The 18918-nt window shown below is 47.6% G+C and overlaps 1 protein-coding gene and 1 non-coding gene across 4 annotated transcripts in view; one reads left to right on the top strand and one right to left on the bottom strand.

The window, feature by feature from the left end:
• Positions 1–18918, top strand: part of KIRREL1 (kirre like nephrin family adhesion molecule 1) — a 104956-nt gene that overhangs the window by 25488 nt on the left and 60550 nt on the right. The window lies entirely within an intron of this gene.
• Positions 5950–6022, bottom strand: TRNAG-CCC (transfer RNA glycine (anticodon CCC)). Its single transcript has one exon. It is a non-coding gene; the product is annotated as a tRNA-Gly (tRNA).

Below are 18918 nucleotides of genomic sequence, written 5' to 3'. Positions count from 1 at the left end.
CCACTGAAGTATTGGAATAGCTTTGATTTCCTTTTTAACCAGAGAGGCTTCTCCTTCTGAGGCTACTAGAATATGCTGAGAAGAACTAAGGTGGCGGGAAAGAAAGAGAAGCTGGAAACTACCGTTTTAATGTCATCTGGTTGAGAACTGTCAAGAGTCAGAGTCGGGATGAGTGGAAAGAAAATCCAGGCCTTGAAATCTCAGGCCCCAAAGGGCTGCACTGCTGTTCCTGGACTTAATACTTTCTGAGAGCGAGAACAGGAAGAGAGTAAGCAGGGTATAGGCGTTGGGGAGGACCAGGGGAACTTACACCGTGACAGCCTAGGAGAGATCTGTGGGCAGGTGGGCGGCCACAGGGAGGATGGAGAGAGACGGCTGCCCACCTGGGAATGAAACCTGAGAGGGCGTGTGCTATACGGAAAGAGATGGAGGTGGGGAAGCAACGTTCCAACTGATCATAACTTCTCCAGGACCTACAGGCATTAAAGATTCAGAAATGTCCTCTGAATTGAGGAACAGTGAAAGGAGGGTGACATGGGGCATTACTGAAGGAGTGTCACGAATGAGAAGACTAGAATGAGGAAGAAACCACAAAGCTGGACACCTAGACAAAAAAGAAGTGCAAAAAACACAGGAACCCATATAAATGCCTACCTTCTCTACGCTGATGCTGGTAGATGGGGCAGCTTGAGAACTATTTGTGGCCAGTGTTTAAATCCCAGGCTGCTTTTGCCTCAGCACCTGGTATCCAGCCATCGATGGATGTGTGACAAGGGAATATGAGCCCATTTTAATATTAGCCTGAACAAAACATGATTAGGAAGAGAAATTTGCTTCAGCAGTTCTGGCTGCTGCAGCAGAGAAGTTACATAAGGTTTACATAAATGACTTGAGACCATATTCCCCATTCCCATTCCCAGGTCTCTGACTTGAACAAAGAAGTAGAGGCCCAGAGCCTCCACCCTTGCCTTCTGAAAGTTCCAGAGACAGACATGCTGTCTGGGAGCAGAGCTAAGACCTTCAGCCTATAAAAGGACATTGAACAAGGGCACAGATCAAATAAGTCAGTACATAATGACATACAGGCAAAGGGGAAAAGGGGGAGAGGAGGGCAGGGAGGGGCAGATTGGAAGGGGAAGGAAAAATTGCTGAGGCAAAGTGTGGCTCCTGACTCCTCTCCTGTGATGGGGGAAAGCAAAAAAAAAAAAAAAAAAAGAAGGAGCAGAGTTACTCTGGGACAGTTGCAGAAGAACAGGATGGATTTAGGAAGGAATTAACTCTATATGTCCTGTGTTATTATGGCTACAATTTAAGGTGGGCCAAGGAAAGGAGGCGGAGCATTTTGGAAGGGACTCTTTAGGTGATTGGGAGGGACTGAGGGAGTCGATGGCAATGGGGATGACTCTCGGGGTGACGTTCCTGTGGTACAGAGACGTCCTAGACTGAGCTCCACGTGGCCCCCTTAGAGCGAGCTCTTCACTCAGGGTACTTCATATGGGTGGAGGAAGGCAGGAGTGGAAACTCCAGGCCTAATTGCTAGGTCTCTCTCAGCTCTTCCAGGGAGCACAGGGCAGGAAATTCCTCAAATTCCAGGCTTGTAGGATCATTGCTGAGCGTAACCGCAGAGCAAGGGAAAGAGGCAGAGAGGCAGAGAGGGCGTCCTCTCCATCTTTTTTCCTCCCCAGTTTTAAAGCAGCAGCAAATTAGAAGGGTTTAGCGGGGCTGATAGCTAAGAGAGAGGTCCCAAACATAACAGTCTCCTGTAAGGAAAGTTCCAGGTCTGGGAATCCCAGAGAAGCTAGACCTGGATTGAGTAAGTCTGAGGTTGAAAATAGATTGCTGTGGACTGGGACAGGAATTTTTCCCAGGGTGATTTTTTTTTTTTTTTTCAAAGCTCTAAGGAGTAACTAGTGGAAAGGAACTTGCTTTAGTAGGGCATGAGCAAGAACTATCTTGTTGAAATAAATGATGGTGGAGCAGGGAGAACATTGAAAGAGATCTTGGGGATTTACAGAATTTCGTTTTGCTCAGAGGAGGAGGTCAGTCAGGTCTCCTCCCACAGCACTGGGTGGGGAGGGGAAAATCAGTGCTGTTCCTCACACTGTTCCCTGCACTGCTCATACATCTTCTCAGCCTGCGTGCTCATTCAAACCAGTGACCCCTCTTCCCATCCTGTGCCCTCTGAAATCTGGATTTGCCTCCAAGATGTACTTTTAGTGCCTCTCTCTTAAGTAGTCTTCTCTGCGCTCTCCAAAAATCTGTTCTTTCCTTTGAGCTTCTAAAGCAAATTGCTTGAATTTCTTGATGTGGCAGTTATATTCCGTCTTAATCATAGTGAGTTGTTTACCTCCGCCTGTCTCACCAGACTGGAGGATAGAGTGTGTCTTATTGCTGTTTGTAATTTCCCTCTTCTCCCCAGCACCAAACAGAGTGCCTCCTGCACAAGTCCACACACACACACACACACACACACACACACACACAGCTGTTGAATCAATATTCTGGTCATTGGCAGGTCCCCATAATGAAATTTTAATTCAGAATCTGGTTCCTCTTCCAGCTAGCCACTTCTGTTCCTCCCTATCACTTAATATGTGCTCAGAGAATGCAAACACTTTTTTAATATTATCTTCAGTAGAACATAATTAGGTGCCACTAAAAATTCATTATCATGCTTTCCAAAGCCAAAAAGAAATGACTTTCATTATCCACACCCCTGGTCTTCCTCAGTGGTACCAAAAACAGATGCGAGTGTTTACACCAGTGCTGATGGTGGGCCCCCAGCGGAGGGCAGTGGCGCTCACTGGGGTGGCAGAGGCCGGGGCGTGGCCCTGGGCCGCTGTATGCCTGGCTTCTCAGTGGCTGTGTGTTCCGGGATCTGTCCAGGGCGCTTAGGGTTGGTGCTCTCGCCCTCTGCAGCAACCTAAAAATGGCCAAAGTGGGCTGGCGTCAAGGAAGTGGCTCCACCAAAACCTCAAAAATTCAGTCCAAAGTGGTGTACCCTGGATTTCATTCTAGGGCTGTTACATTCTTTCTTGGGACAGAAATAGGGAGCCTTTTTGGTGCTTCTTCAGACCCTCACGTCCCCTTTTGTTATCAGATCTCTTTCCTGGGTAGCAAGTGCAGGGTTTTCACTGCCCTTGAATGTGGATCCTCCACCAAACAGTTCAGCTGGCTGCACGGTGTCAAAATGACCCCTTGGTTTGGATACTTGTGTCAGCTGGTGAAAGGATCGCACTGCACAACGCATTGTGTTGGTCTCCTTCCTGATTGCTGAATGAGCTGTGTGACTTTCAACAAGTTGCTTAACCTCCCTGGGCCTCAGTCTCCCCTAATGTGAAGAAGAAAGAGGAAAGCAGAGGCTCTTTAGCTGTTGCTTTCGTGTCTATATATAAAGTTATTATGTTTTGAACTTTCTTCCCTTACCTGTGGGAAGACTGAGAGAGGGGTCTTTATGAAGGAGTTTTCTTTAGTCCTTTCTGTGCATTTCAGGGGTAAATTATACCTATACTCACCAGGAGATATATATATAAAAGAAACTACAGATAAATATAATGTAACCTGAGGCGTTAAATACTGAAGGGACTGGACATAATACTGGCTGTGGTTATAGATGGTGTCGTTTGGCCAGCCTTCCTTAAAAAGGTAAGTCTAGAGCAGGGCACAGAAGGAAGAGACAGGCTTGGATTGCAAGGGGAGAAAGAAATCCAGTCCAGGTGTGTGGGCGGGTGCCTTGGGGGTGGGGCTCGGTGGGCAGCTATTAAAGCCTTGTGCACCTGGATTCTCATAGGCAGCTATTGTGGGTTCTTGAGAAGTGGGTCAAGATAATGAAGTTGGAGAGGCTGCAGTCAGATCTCTGGGCAAATGGAAGTGGGGAAAGTCAGAAGCAGGGAGGATGCTGAAGGGGCCATTATCATCCAAATGAGATCAGTGGGATGCCTGCAGTGTGGAAAACTTTGTAAGTATCTGGAGGAAGGCAGTCTCAGAATTATATCGGTTCAGTCATTTAGCTTGTGCTAAACACCTCCTGTGTTCTGGCATGTCAGTTCTGGAGGTGCCTAGTCCATGAACCAGGATACTGAAGATCAGATAAGGGATGGAACTAGTCCAGTGCCACAAAGCTGATTCTGCTGAAACCAGGGCTGGAAATCTCAAATGCTGATTCCCATTCCAGTGCTCTTTCTATGACAGCTAAGTACCACCCAAATTCCTTGAACTCAGTTTCCCTATTAACTTTGACATAGCTTCTGAGGAGTTCCTCTGAATTTAGACTATGTGACCTTAACACACCCCAGGAGCTCTGCAAACGATGGGCTGTCCCCAACAGTCAAAAGTCAGGACTTGCCCCAGATGCTTTGCCAGCTGCCAGAATCCCAGGCTCTGAGATTTAAACTCCCCACACAGCTTCCAGCACCGATTGCCCAATAACTTGATCGGAAGGGAGGAAGGGGATCCAAGTGTTCAGGCAAGTACTGCTCTGCTGGGTTCCTCTCCTGCCTGTCCACATCTGTATCCCTTTGAAGAATGTGAGAACATCTGCAAGCCTTCTGCTGAAATGCCATGGGCCCTGTTTCCAGGCTGCTTCTTCCTCCTGTGGATTCTAGTCCGGCTGTACCCGGTGGGGGTGCAAGTGAGGGGAGACCTAGGACTTGGTCCAGGAGGAGCCAGGAGTGACCGCCCTAGATGATGTTAGGGTCCACAGATGTCTTCTGGAGTTCTTTTTTGGAGCCCTGTGTGGCTCCCACAATTTCCTCTCCACAGGTTTGGCCTGCAGCCATGAAGTGGGCCAAGCAATTGCTAAGCTCCTGGCCTGGAAGTCCATGCCTTTCTCTTTTGGCCTTGGAAAACAGTAGAAGGAGCAAGTTGTACCCCTAAGTGATTGTTTTACATCCCCATTGTCTTTTGTGAGTGATAGGGAGTGACAGGAGGGGGCTGACCCCAAATGGACATGGCTGCGCTTTATCATCTTTGTCAACAGAAACCTCGGTCATCTTACTGAGGGTGAGGGCACCGCTGCTTCAGAGGGTCAATAGTGTGTTTTCATTTCAGTTAGTTTCAGTTCGTCAAGCAATTATTGAGTGCCAGGCCCTGTTTGGTGCTGAGGAAACAGAGATAAATACAGTATAGTTGCTTGCCTTCAAGGCACACAGTTGAGTAAATTTTTATTTAAGACCAACAACACATATCTCAGACAGAGCAGAGACTGACTACAGGGAAAGGTATTTGGGGATAGAGAACAAGGGACAGTTATGGAAATCCCCTACTAGCAGACCAGGCCAGCTATTCTGCCTTCTCTGAGGAGCCGGCAGCTTCAGGACAGAGGAAGAACACAAGAGGAGGAGTTAGGAAACGTGGGTGTCTTCTCCTTGCATCGCCATACTGTATGCACCAGGCAAGTCCTTAATTGCTCTGGCACTGTGTCCTCATTCTAAATTGTGTGTGTGTGTTAAGTCTCTTCAGTCATATCAGATTCTTTCGACCCTATGGGCTGTAGCCTGCCAGGCTCCTCTGTCCATTGGATTTTCCAGGCAAGAATACTGGGGTGGGTTGCCATTTCCTCCTCCAGGAATCAAACCCATTCTCTTGTCTCCTGCATTGGCAGGTGAGTTCTTTACCAATTCTAAACTGAAGGGCAATTAAATAATTTCTTAGGTCGCTTCCATCTTTAAGAGTCAATCCAGGAAAACTTCCTGGAAGAAGTGCAATTTCTCTGTTTGAAAAAGGGGGAGGGGGAGAGGAATATTAAGTTACTGTTCTGGAAAAGGTATCCCTGTTGTGTAGTATCATCTGGAAAAAAAAAGGTGGGAAAGGATGGAGGGAGCGAGAGAATGGAGACAACAGATTTTTTTTTTTAATATATCTTTTAAAAATATTTATTTATTTGGCTGCACAAGAGACTTAGTTGTGGCATGCAAAGCAAGATCTTCAGTTGAGGCATGTGGGATCTAGTTCCCTGGCCAGGGATTGAACCTGGGCCCCCTGCATTGGGAGTGCAGAATCTTAGCCACTGGACCATCAGGGAAGTCCTGTGACAACATGTTTTGAACAGATACTGTGAATAAGTAGCAAGGGAACTGGCAGATCTGGAGGATGAGTGTGGAAAGGCTTTTGGACCCAGTGCTTAGATCATAAGGGTTTGTAGAGAGAAACTTGAAACAGACCTAGCAGACGAAATCCGGATGTTTTCCTTAAGCAAGTATCCCCTCCAAGGCGCTGCAGGGTCCGCCCTGACCCCAGAATAAAGGCAGCTCACCACCAGCTGTATTTTTAGGAGAGAGGGCGGTGTGGTGAAAACTAAGACAGTGATTCCTCAAAGGCTGGAATGACTTGCCCTCAGCTGAGGAAACAAGACCAAAAAAAGCGGTCCTCCCAGCAGCTGTGGGCAGCCCAGGTGTGGATGGCTGATACCCTGTCACCAAGGCGGCCATGGCAACTCCTCCAGAAAGCCCCTTTGTATCTGCCTCCTCTGAGTGGAGAAGACATCGTGGAGTTTCTTCTCAGTGGTCCTGCCTCCACAAGCTCTTCCCAACTGTGTTTCATGTTGGGAACTCCCTAGTGGGTTGTGAATGGAAAAGAGCACTTAGGATGAGACAGGTCATGAGTGTCCTCCCCCAAGAATCCCCCCATTCTCTCCTGCCCACCAGAAAAAGGACAGAACGTATACAAATTCCTCAAAACGCACCTTTCTTTCAGTGTGCTGGGTGCACTGAGTGGGAAAGGGGAGAGAGTGAGCCAGAATGGAGGGGCCCAGTAAGAAAAGGGGAAAGAGAGAAACAGGAGAAGTAGACCAAGAAAGGTGAGTGAGAAAATAAAGAAAACATGGGCTTCCTTGGTGGTTCAGTGGCTAAGACTCTGCACTCCTAAAGCAGGGGTCCCAGGTTTGGTCCCTGGTCAGGGAACTAGATCCCGCATGCTGCAATGAAGATCAAAGATTCTGAGTACCCCAGCTAAGACCCGATGCAGCCAGATAAATAAAGAAAAGAAAAGAAAGAAAGCAGAAGAAAGAAATGGAGCAAAAGAACAAGTGAAGTGACGTTAAAGTCGCTCAGTTGTGTCCAACTCTTTGTGACCCCATGGACTACACAGTCCATAGAATTCTCCAGGCCAGAATACTAGAGTGGGTTGGTATGCCCTCCTCTAGGGGATATTCCCAACCCAGGGATCGAACCCAGGTCTCCCTCATTACAGGAGAATTCTTTACCAGCTGAGCCACCAGGGAAGCCCACAAGAACAAGAGAGGCAAGGAAATAAGGCTTCTGAGGTTGAGCATGTAGCAGGAAGGGCAGGTGGCCCAGAGAAATCGGCTGAGACCAGAAGCTGGGAGGCCAGAATCAAGAGAAGAGGGTCTTGGGGGATGGGAGGAAGGAAAGGTCAGGGGGCAAAATAGCCAAAGAAAGAAGAGCAGAAACAGTGAGATGAGGAGGGAGAGGTACAGCCAAGAATGGTACAGAAGAGAAAAAGGAGAAAAAAGGTTAATGAGGAGGGGAGGCCAGAGGGGTGAGGGGACCGAAGAGGGACCCAGGAGCAGAGAGGAGAGGGCAGGGAGGGAGTCGCAGAAGAGGCACGCCTGGCTGGGTTAATGAGCCGCTCTGCCTCTCCCACTCCCCAGGAGAAGTGCACTAATTATGCCTCCATCCTCCCAGACAGGAGGAAGTCGGGAGGACTCAAGAAATGCCCTCACCCAGCTGAATGGCCGGTGGAGTGAAGGGTGGGAGGTGGCCAGGCTGGGGTCAGGGGCAGGATGGCAGCTGGTGCCCCTGCCCCGGATTAATCAGGCTTCCCCCGGACTGGTGGTGGGCGGGCACACTGCCAGACGTGGGTGGTGTGGTAGGAGGAGGCACACCTATCTCAATTGGCCTTGTGGACTGCTGTCCTCTTGGGGATGTGCTAAGAAAGCCAAAGAGCTCATGAGAAGAGGGGAGGAAGGAACTGCAGACAGGGGTTTCTTCTCCCCGGCATGGGATATTTTCCCCTGCCCAGGATCACTGCTGGTACTGATGCTCTGCCTCAAATCTCAAAGGCACTAAAGTGAATCACAGGCAGGTGAAACTCTAGCTTCAGGCTGCCCCAGTGTACCCCCTACTTCTGTTCTGCTGGGTATCAGAGGAGCCAAGTTTCATATACTAACACCTGGACTCACTTATCTGCACTCGTGTATTATACGCCCTCTAGGTGCCGTGGAGGACGAGGGGCAAATGGGAGCCTACCAATGTCCCCTGAGTGGTTTATAACCTAAACCAGGGAGAGATGGGGACAGTATACTTAGGGAAATCCAAGGGAGTGAAGCACTCTATGGAATTCCAGCTGTGTAGCTTTTAAGGTCTTGAGCAAATTTCTGAGCATCCATTCCCTTGTGCGTGAACCATGTGCCAGGCACCTTTCTGAGCAACATTAGTACATCTATGCATTAATGATCTTCGGTTGTCCAGGTATTTTGGCATCCCCATTGGACTGAAGGGGCTTCCCTAGTGGCTCAGAGGGTACAGCTTCTGCCTGCAATGCAGGAGACCTGGATTCGATCCCTGGGTCAGGAAGATCCCCTGGAGAGGAAATGGCACACCACTCCAGTACTCTTGCCTGGAAAATCCCATGGACAGAGAAGCCTGGCAGACTACAGTCCATGGGATGGCAAAGAGTTGGACACAACTGAGCGACTTCACTTTCACTTTCACTTTCACTTTTGGACTGAAGAGGAATCTGAGACACAGAGAAGTTAGGTGACTTGTCCAAAGTCTCGCAGCTAAGACATGACAGAGTAGCTGTGATTGCAGTCCATCTGGCCTAGAGATCGTGCTGCCCACTACCTACCCTGCTCTAAGGCCTTTCTCTGAGATGGAGATAATGAACTGAGTGCAGGGCTGCGGGGAGGAGTGGATCAGTCGGAAGCATCTAGCACACACTAGGTCCTTGATACCTTTGTGTCCTACTGGAGCAAGGCAGTAGATGCTGTATTGCCCTGTGAGTAGCAGAGCCAGAAAGCTCAGAGCAAGGACAACTGACTTCATTTTAGGGTGCTCTGGGAAAGCTTGACCATCAAAGAGAATTAATAGGAGTTCAACCGTAGCGGCAGGGTAGGGGTACCCCCCCGGGAAGGAATGATAATCCGGAGACCACTTAAAAAAGGACCAATACTCCTGCCTTCTCACTCCACCCCCTTGCTGGTTTTACTAATTCAATTTCTTCCTACTCCCCTGCACAACCCCGCCCCCAACTATTGCCAAGTCCGTAACAGAAGGCCAGTTCACTCTTGGCCTCTAGGCTTGGAACAAGCCACCATTGTCACTACCTGGAATGCCCTCTCTCACTCTACTGCCTACCCTTGACCTTCACTGCCTGCAAAACCAGCCACAGCACTCTAGGAAGAACTGTGACTTGATTTGTCTGCTGATCAGAGTCTCTCCCGCCTGGGCCCCTCAGAGTGTCCTGCATGATCATCTGCACTAGTTGGTTTATTTTATTTTATTTTTTTTGTATTTATTCATTTATTTGGCTGTGTCAGACCTTCATTGCATCATGTGAGACCTTTCATGTGGTGAACAGATTGTCTCCTTGGGGTGCGTGGGCTCAGTTGCTCTCAGGCATGTGGGATCTTAGTTCCCCGACCAGGGATTGAACCAGCATCCAGGGAAGTCCGCTAGTTGGCCTATTGCTTGAACAATCCCTCCGTAACACTGGGGAATGTGTAGTTAACTGTGTGTATGTATGTCCCATCCAGAATGAGTAGAAATGGGTTGTTGGTGGTGGTTTTGTCTCTAAGTCATGTCTAGCTTTTGCAACCCACCCCATGGACTGTAGCCCAATGCAGCTTAAATGAATTGAGGGTTAATTTGGGCTATTTCTTTTAGCTGTTGCAAAGGTGGATAAAAGTCCAACTTATCACTGTAGCAACTGGCTATCGCAAAGATCTCTGGTGTATTCCATTTGCCAGTAATGTGCCAGGCCTTCAGCCAGCACAGGGAAGCCAGTGAACAAGAGGGTTTCCATCGCTGGGGGGCAGAAAGCACGGGAGGCGTTTTCTCCTGAGAAACCTCAGGGTCAGCTCAGATGACATTTTTTTCATTAATTTTTCTCTCTTTCTTTCTAAGTAGCAGATATATAACACCTTTCGGTTTACTGTTTCACAAACCCTTCTTTCAGTTCTCATTACAGACCCATGAAGTAGGTATCATCTCCATTTTATAGGTGGAGAAACTTACCAAGAGAGGATATTTACCTTCTCCAGGGCCAGGTAGAGCCGGGATGCAGATGGTGCTCTCTCTCCAGGTACTAGTGCGTGTTCCCCTGCACAGCACCGTCTCATAAAAATTACCCTACCTGGAGGCTTCATTTCTCTGTAAGTTAGAATAAATGACCTTTATCTCTGTGGTCATCTGCTCAAATCTTTATTAAGCACATAATTGTGTCTGGCTCAGAGTGGATGCAGTACAAAGGGGTACGTATGGCCCAGCCCCTGCCCTCTGGGGCCTGCAGTCTAAGCCAAGGCACTGACATGGATAAGCCTGTACAGGGCATGCAGGCAGGAGAATGAAAACAATAACCTAACATGAATCGACAGCAAAGTATTTAAAGGCTGTGCGAGGCAAGGATGAGTACGTTTTAGGGGTGGGACAGGATGAACAACTCCTGCCAAGCTGCCTGGGCAGTACTCCACAGTGCCAGACCATGGGAGTGCCTTTTCAATCCCCATCCTAATTCTCTCTCCTCTTGCTATAACAAAGTGTGTGTGTGTGTGTGTGTGTGTGTGTGTGTGTGTGTGTCTGCACATGTATAATTCTTCAGGCTGCCAGTGCACAATTTGGGTTGGTTGTAAGGCAAGTAGTTATGGGAGTCCTATATTTAGATAATGATGGGGAAACTTTTAGCCCTCCTGTAGCAATATAGTAAAATTTACTCTCCTTCAATATACATCAAGTTTATCTCTTCACATGGGCGCTTTTATGAGATGGAGTGAGCACCTGTAATGTAGGGAACAGAGAGAGAGAGAGGGAGGGAGGGAAGGAGGGAAACTGAAATCAGAAAGATATGAATTTTAATCCTCAACCTGCTAATATTTAGTCACATTCATGACACTGGGCAATTTATCTGAGCTGGCTGAGCCTCAGTTGCCTCGTGTGCAATTGGGAAAATTATCTCTGCCTTGCAGGGCTGTGGAGAGAAATAAGTGACATTGTGTGTATAAAGCACTCTATAACCTGAAGGCCAAACATATTTTTGTTAAATTTTTTAATATGTTTTTAGCAGATAATGCACATGGCACAATATTTTTTTAATGTGAGAAGGTAAACTGAAAATCTCTTTCCCCTTGTTGCCTTCTAGCCACCATTTCCCTCTTCCTTGTGTAGTTTGATCCTCAAAATTTCTGTATAGTTGGCAAGACAGGGTTTTTTATCTGTATTTTTTAGGAATGGAAACTGAAGCCCAGAGAGGTTAAACAGTTTGAAAACAGTGGAATTAGAACCCAGGTCCTCCTGTTAATAACCCAGCTCGTTGTTCTTTATATGTTACACCAGAAGGCTTGGTCAGAGATGCCCCCGCAGGGTGCTGACTCTTGTGATTTGAGGTCAAAGACTCTTTCAAAAATCTTATGAAAATTGTTGACCTCCCCTGCAGTGCCATTCAGATTCTCCCATATAATTTTATGTGATTTCTGTAGAAGCCCTCCCCATAATGCCTTCCTTATATCCTCAACAAGGTGTTAGCTTCATGGGACTTCTCTGGAGAGCAATGGCACATGCCCAGAAACCTGCAAACAGAGACTGCTCCCCACGAAGCCCAGGGTTCTGGAGTCAGAAGATCTGGGTTCAACTCCTGGCTATGTATGCCTTAGTGACCTTAGACAAGTCTGTTAATTTCTCTGAGCTTCACTCTCCTCAACTATTAAATGAGGTTGGTATTCTCTGCTCCCAGTGAGTTGGCTACTGACACTTTAAAGTCATTTTGCAAACTGAAATTATACACAAATCTAAGTATTATTTCTCCTTGCAAGGCCTGGAGGAACTGCCGCAACCAGAAAGTAGAGTCATACTTGGAACTTCACCCACTGACTTGGAAAGTGCCCGTTCTGCTTGGTGGAGGCTGTCTAGCTATTCTGCCCCCTATGGAGTTGGCACTCAGAATCGAGGTCCTTAGAACTAGGTGTGAGTGCTGACTCATGTAGCTCTCAGCATCCCATCATCAAATTTCAGCTCCATCTGCTTGTCCTGGTCCAGAATGAGTGATAATCCCACTCTTAAGACATGTCTCAGTTGAGACATCTGTAAGATGGAGCCGCAAACAGCCTGGTAGACGCAAGGCTGCTGCCTGGGAAAGCTTCCCCTCCCCTCCCCCGTTCACTAATGATTATGGGAGGTTTTATTCCCCCCAACAAAAGTGTTAATTAGATATCATTCTGAACAGGGATATTACACAAATGGATTAAACTCAAACCAATCAACAAGCCAGTTCTGTGCTTCAGGTCTCCTGACTGTGGAGGGAATTGAAGACGGTGATGGGAAACAAACAGTAGGGTGTCTCCCGTAATACAAAATAATATGCAGGAAGGTTCCCTTGGCTTCCAGCGCCATGCCTTTGACAGCAGATACTTTTCCTCCTGCTTCCTTTGCCTTCATATTCCTTCCTCCTTATTCCTTTCTTTCTCCTCCACTCCATGTGCATATGCACACACACGGTCCTGGACTGCCCAGTGGACTGTGGTACTTCTCAGGTAGCCTAATCTTTAGGCTTGGGGCCAGGGTGGGGATGAGAAGAGACTCTGCTGCTGCTGCTAAGGCGCTTCAGTCGTGTCCGTCTCTGTGCGACCCCATAGATGGCAGCCCACGAGGCTCCGCTGTCCCCGGGATTCTCCAGGCAAGAACACTGGAGTGGGTTGCCATTTCCTTCTCCAAGAAGAGACTCTACCTGACCCCAATCCTAATCCTTTCTGTCACTCATCATGTTTCAATGTGGATTCGTTGATAAATCTTTTACAGCCATTAGTTTTCTTATCAGAAGATAGAGTACAGAATTTTTGAGTCCCATGGGTGTGCAGTAGGTACTCAGTAGATAGTCTGCTGAGTTGATAGTCTGCTGAGTTGAAAGGACTCAGCGCCTGGAAGCATTTTGTGGCCTCGCAGTGAATTCCTGGTTACTGGTCGCTCCCTGTGGGCAGAGAGTAAAGAACCGGAAGGGAGAGTCCCATTTTGAGCATTCCCATTTGATTGGGCCTCCCTGGTATCTCAGATGGTAAAGAATCTGCCTGAAATTCGGGAGACCTGGGTTCAAGCCCTTGGCTGGGAAGATCCCCTGGAGAAGGGAATGGCAACCCACTCCAGTATTCTTGCCTGGAGAATTCCATGGACAAAGGAGCCTGGCAGGCTACAGTCCACAGGGTCACAAACAATCGAATATGACTGAATGACTTAACACTGATTGGAGGAACGATTAGAGAAGCCTGAAAAGTCTTAAGAACATGCAAATGAGAACAAGACAGGGTAAAAGTAAGTATTAAATACTTGGCTTGTAGTGGCAGCTGGGGAACTAGAGTAGGAAGGAGAAGTCAGGGTAGGGGGCAGGTTTTTTTCACCATGGGAAGAAAGCCCCTTACACAAGCCTGGAGAGGATTGGGGTGGAGGCTGGGTCTGTGTGGCTGAAAGCAGGAAGTGGGGACCAGGAACAGGGAGATGAGGTTGGTATAGCCAGGGGGCTGGTTGTGTAGTGGAGGCTCTCTGAGGGCACCACTGACTTTCTCCCAGCACCCCAGTGCCTGATGAATAGTAGGTACTCGAATGAGTGTATGAAGTTGGATTTGGTGTGATGAACTGTTAGGGAATTAGGACCCCACCCATTATCTCTGGGATCAGTAGGCGTCAGAAGGGTACTGAAGACAGAATTTTTATATTGCTTTCCTTAGGAATGGGGTGCAAAGGGTATAGTGTGGAAAAGGAAGTCCATTCAGAGCCTTCCCATAATGTCTGAGGAGAGATGAACTCTGGCTATCCCTTGCTCTTTTTTCCCCCCCAATATTTATTTATTTATTTGGCTCCTCTGGGTATTAGCGTGGGATCTGTAGTTGCAACATGAAGTAAGAAAGTGAAAGTGTTAGTTGCTTAGCCCTGTCCGAATCTTTGCAGCTCATGGACTGTAGCCCACCAGGCTCCTCTGTCCATGGAATTCTCCAGGCAAGAATACTGGAGTGGGTTGCCATTCCCTTCTCAGGGGGGATCTTTCCGACCCAGGGATTGAACCCAGGTTTCCTGTATTACAGGCAGATTCTTTACTGTCTGAGCCACCAGGGAAGTCCAGCATGCAAATTCTTAATTGTTCTTAATTGGCATATGAGATCTAGTTCCCTGACCAGAGGTCAAACCCAGGCCCCCTGCATTGGGAGCACAGTCTTAGTCACTGGACCGCCAGGGAAGTCCCTGGATATCTCTTTCTTTAACTCCAGATCCATCTGCTCTACCAAGTGCAAGGGCCCCCCAGCCCCGACCAAGCACCCTTTCACTGGTTGTCCACAATCTTTACAAATCATCCCCGCCAAGGATAGGAGTTGGGGGAGGGGGGGTGCTCTGCTCCCTTTTTGGAGTACCTCATCCCTGTTCCTATAACTCCGCTTTACAGGAAGCATCATGGTTCTTTCTGAATGGTCACCTGCCTTCTGCTCTCACACCACCCCCCGATTCCAGGCCAGATGGTGAGCTTTTTGGTCTCATTATTCTGCCGTACCTTCTCTTTCTTGCTTTGCAGCTCATTTTATTGCTGATCCCTACCACCACCCCAATCAGCAAGTTGTTTGATCGTTGTCTCAAAGCCTGCTGTTGCAGGAAGAATCCATTTTCTCTTGTTTGGCCCTTGAAAAATGGTCATTAGGACTGTGGAGCTGATGCTCCAGGAACAGAATATGAAGTTTTTCTTCATCCTTCTCTTCTCTGCTTCTCGGAGCCTCAGATTCCCATAGATTTTTCCTCTCCCAATTTCCATTCTATTTCATAGCCAAGTGGTTGGCATCCTTCATGTCCATGAACCCCCAGGCTCTAATAGGATCCTGAGCAATGCCTAAAATAGAAGAGTGGTTGTCAGATCTCTGTTATCTAGCTACCTGGGTATTTTACTTTGTGGTACGCATGTGTGTAAGCATGTAAGTGTTATGAGTGCATGTCTTGGGGGTCAGGACATGTGGGTTCAAATTCATAGTCTCCTCTTTCTAACTGTAAGACCTCGGGGCATCACCCTCTTGAGCATCAGCTTTCCAGGGCTGAGTTTTTGTGATTCAAAAGTAAAAAGAAAGTGATTTATGGATTATAAAGCTGTTCATCAAATGGAAGGGATTTTTATTTCTTGGTAACTTTACATTAGTCCTGTTGTCCCTTATCCAGTCCATAGGGGTCAAGAGATCAGAGGCCTTTATGGATCATCCACAAGTTGGATAGTTAAAGAGCAAACATGTTTTAGATAATGCGGGGCTGCTTAGTTATTACTGCAGATCACCCCTTTGTTTCTCATGCTACCAGATATAAATGAGTATAGTTTTTCACTGAAGAAATTGAGGCACGTTAGGGTAAGTCAACATTAGATTCTGTGTTTTCTACCTAGCGAACATCTATATTGAACTGTGTGTGTTTTGTATTTAATTTTGCCTTTGTGTTGTTTTTCTTGCATCCTTTCCTTCTATCCCTTTATGTATTACCTCTTAGAATCTACAAACTGTAGCCATCGCCCCTGCCTCCTGGCTAGGTAGCTATTCAGGCGCCCTCCTTACCTCTTGTAAGGGATCAATTACTTACCATCCAACAGTTTCTTTTTTATTATGGAAGGAAATCTGTTTAGAACAGCTCCCTTGAGACAGGGGCCCCGGGCAGCGTGTGTCACAGAGAAGGGAGGTCTGTGTGGCTGATGTCCCGTTGTGTGACTTCATGCACACATGCTGACAGCAAGGACTACAGAGGGTTTGCCCCATCTCTGACATCCCTTGTCCATCAGTGGAGGGCCAAGGATATCAGGAGGGAGACCAGAAGACCCTGCCCTTCACACTAGGTGGGTAGATACAGAGGAAGGAAGGAAATGAGGAAGAGAGAATTAAGGCATAATGAGTACCTACTCTGCACTAGACAATCTGCTAAATATTCTACTTACCCATTTCATGTAATTCTCATGGAGCCCTGTTAAGTAACTTTATTTTCTGGGTGAGGTGGTAAGGCCCAATTAGGTGAGAGTGGAGCTGGAATTCAAACCCAGACCTATCTGAGCCCAGGGTTCCTAGTTCTTTTGAACCGGTCCATCCTCTCTCAGGGCTTCTCTGATGAAGGAGACAGGTCCTGTCCCTACTAGATGGAGACTGGCTGATAACTGGAATGGGGTGTTTGGATGCTTTAGCCACAATCTGTATCCTGAAGCAATAGTGCTAATAATTTGGTAAGAACACACTTCTAGCCTTCAGATGAGATCGGGTGCGTTCAGGGTGGTATGGCCGTAGACCTAGCCTTCAAAAAGACATTTTACTACCCCAGTGTCCCAGAAATCTACAGAGCCCTACAGAACCACACACCGCCAAGGAGATCTGGTTTCCAGGGATAGATTTATGCTTTTACAGAGTGTACACATACACACACACATACATACACACCCACTGCCAGCCTGTGCAAAAATTTCAGAGACCCAAGGTGTCAGGAGATACTTCCCTGAAAGTGTTAGTTGCTCAGTCATGTCTGACTCTTTGCAACCCCATGGACTGTAACCTGCCAGGCTCCTCTGTCCATGGAATGGCCAAGAATACTGGAGTGGGTAGGCATTCCTCTTTTCTAAGGGATCTTTCTGACCCAGGGATCAAACCCAGTTCTCCTACATTTCAGGCGGATTCTTTACCTCCTGAGCCAATAGGGAAGCCCCTTCTCTGTATAACCAAGTATAACCAAGGGATACTGGGATAATCCAAAAATGTTGTGGTTTCTTTGTTTTTATTGAAGTATAGGTGATTTATAGTGTGTTAGTTTCAGGTTTATAGCAAAGTAATTCAGATATATTTATATATTCTTTTTTAGATTCCAAGTTTGTTGGTTTCTTTTTTTTTTTTGATAGAGAAGTCGTCTTGGGCCTTACACTGCAAGACAAGGGGCACCAATAACATAGACTGCAATGCAGAGGGCTCCCCCTGGAGCACAGAATTGGAGTGCAGAATGTCAAAATATGTGTTCACTCGCTTATGAATCATTGTTCCAGACTTATTTTCTGGTTTGACTCATTGAGGCAGATGCAGCGTTGAACTTGTAGTGCTGAGTGTACATATCAGCTGGGGGTGTTGAGGGGCAGTGGCAGATAGTTTAGGCGGTTTGGGGAGCCACGTTAGGATGAAGAACGCACAGCTCCCTTGCAGACCTGGGCACGATGAAACATGCTTCACGCTTAGGTAACAAGGTCATCTGTTGGGTAACCCGTACTTACAAACGGTGAAGGGGTATAATAGTGTGCTAGAGATGCCGTAACAAAATACCTCAGACTGGGTGGCTTTCACAAGAGAAATTCATTTTCTCACAGTTGTGGAGGCTGGGAGTCCAAGGTCAAGGTGTCAGCAGGGTGGGTTTCTCTGCCTGGCTTGCCGAAGGCTGCCTCCTTGCTATGTCCTCACATGGTCCTTCCTTTGCAGGCACATCCCTGGCATAGCTTTTGCATATCCAAATTCCCTCTTCTCATGGGGACACCAGTCAAACTGGATTAAAGCCCACCCTCATGGTCTCATTTTAACTTAATTACCCTTTTAAAGGCCCTGTCTTCAACAGCAGTCACATTCTGAGGTCCTGTTAGGGCTTCAACAGGAAATTTTGTTGTTGTTGTTCAGTCGCTCAGTCGTGTCTGATTCTTTGCGACCCCATGGACTACAGCAGTCTGGGCTTCCCTGTTCTTCACCATCTGCTGGGGTTTGCTCAAACTCATGTCCATTGAGTCAGTGGTGCTATCCAACCATCTCATCTATCGCCTTCTTCTCTTCTTGCCCTCAATCTCTTCCAGCATCAGGGCCTTTTCCAGTGAGTCAGCTCTTCCCATCAGGTGGGGAAATTCGGGGGATACAATTCAGCCGGTAACAGGGGCACAGAGAATGGAAACTTGCAAGAAAGAGAGTAAGAGGGTGCATGGAGCAGAAAATGGTAAGTTCTCCCACAGGAAGTGCAGCTTGTGTGAAGGAGATGAGTTCATGGAGCCTGGTGTGACTGCAAGGGCTGATGTCCTCCAGGTCCAGTGAGGGCTTTGTCTCATGATGCCGAGGACTCCTGATGGCTTTCATGTGCCCTGGTCTAAGGCTGGAAGGGGAGGAGAGAAGGCAATTTGAGGTGGAGAGCAGGCTGACTGGACGAAAAAGACTGGAAGAGCAGACCCATGAAGACAGTCAAATGAGCGCAAGGACGCCGGGGGTGAGGGTGGCGAAGGCCCCCAGGCTAAATGGTTTGGCTTTGATCTGTCATGTGTCTGAGGAGCCTTGGCAGGTCTGCAGGGGACCTCTGTGAGCACTGGACATTAATGGGTCCTGGGGAGGTACAGTCTCAGTTCTGCCCTTGAAAGTTGGCTTTCCTATGATAAAAAAGTCCCAAAAGATTCCATGGGGCCACTGAAGCATAAGAGACCCACTGGGGCCGTGAAGCCTGCTAATGACATGGGGCCTTCTGGTGACATGAGGTCTTCTGATGACAAGAAGCAGTGAATTCACTTTTGAAGTCCCTGGCACCTGGGTTCAAATTCTGGTTGGCCCTTAGCCAAGTTACTTCATCTCTCTAAGCTCTGTTTCTCCACTTGTGAAAGGAGTTAATCATATCTCCTTCTCAGGGTGGTGTGAGCATTAAATGAATCGGTACCTATAAAGCGGCTAGCAGAGTGCCCAGCATACATCAGTGTTAAAACGGACATTAGTTTAAATTGTTAGCTGTCAAGCCACTTTGCTCCTTCCAAGCCTTG

The sequence above is a fragment of the Bos indicus genome, chromosome 3, assembly GCF_029378745.1.
Source record: "Bos indicus isolate NIAB-ARS_2022 breed Sahiwal x Tharparkar chromosome 3, NIAB-ARS_B.indTharparkar_mat_pri_1.0, whole genome shotgun sequence".
NCBI lineage: Eukaryota > Metazoa > Chordata > Mammalia > Artiodactyla > Bovidae > Bos > Bos indicus.
Note: the sequence above shows the minus strand (reverse complement) of the source record. Positions and strands in the feature narration are given on the sequence as shown.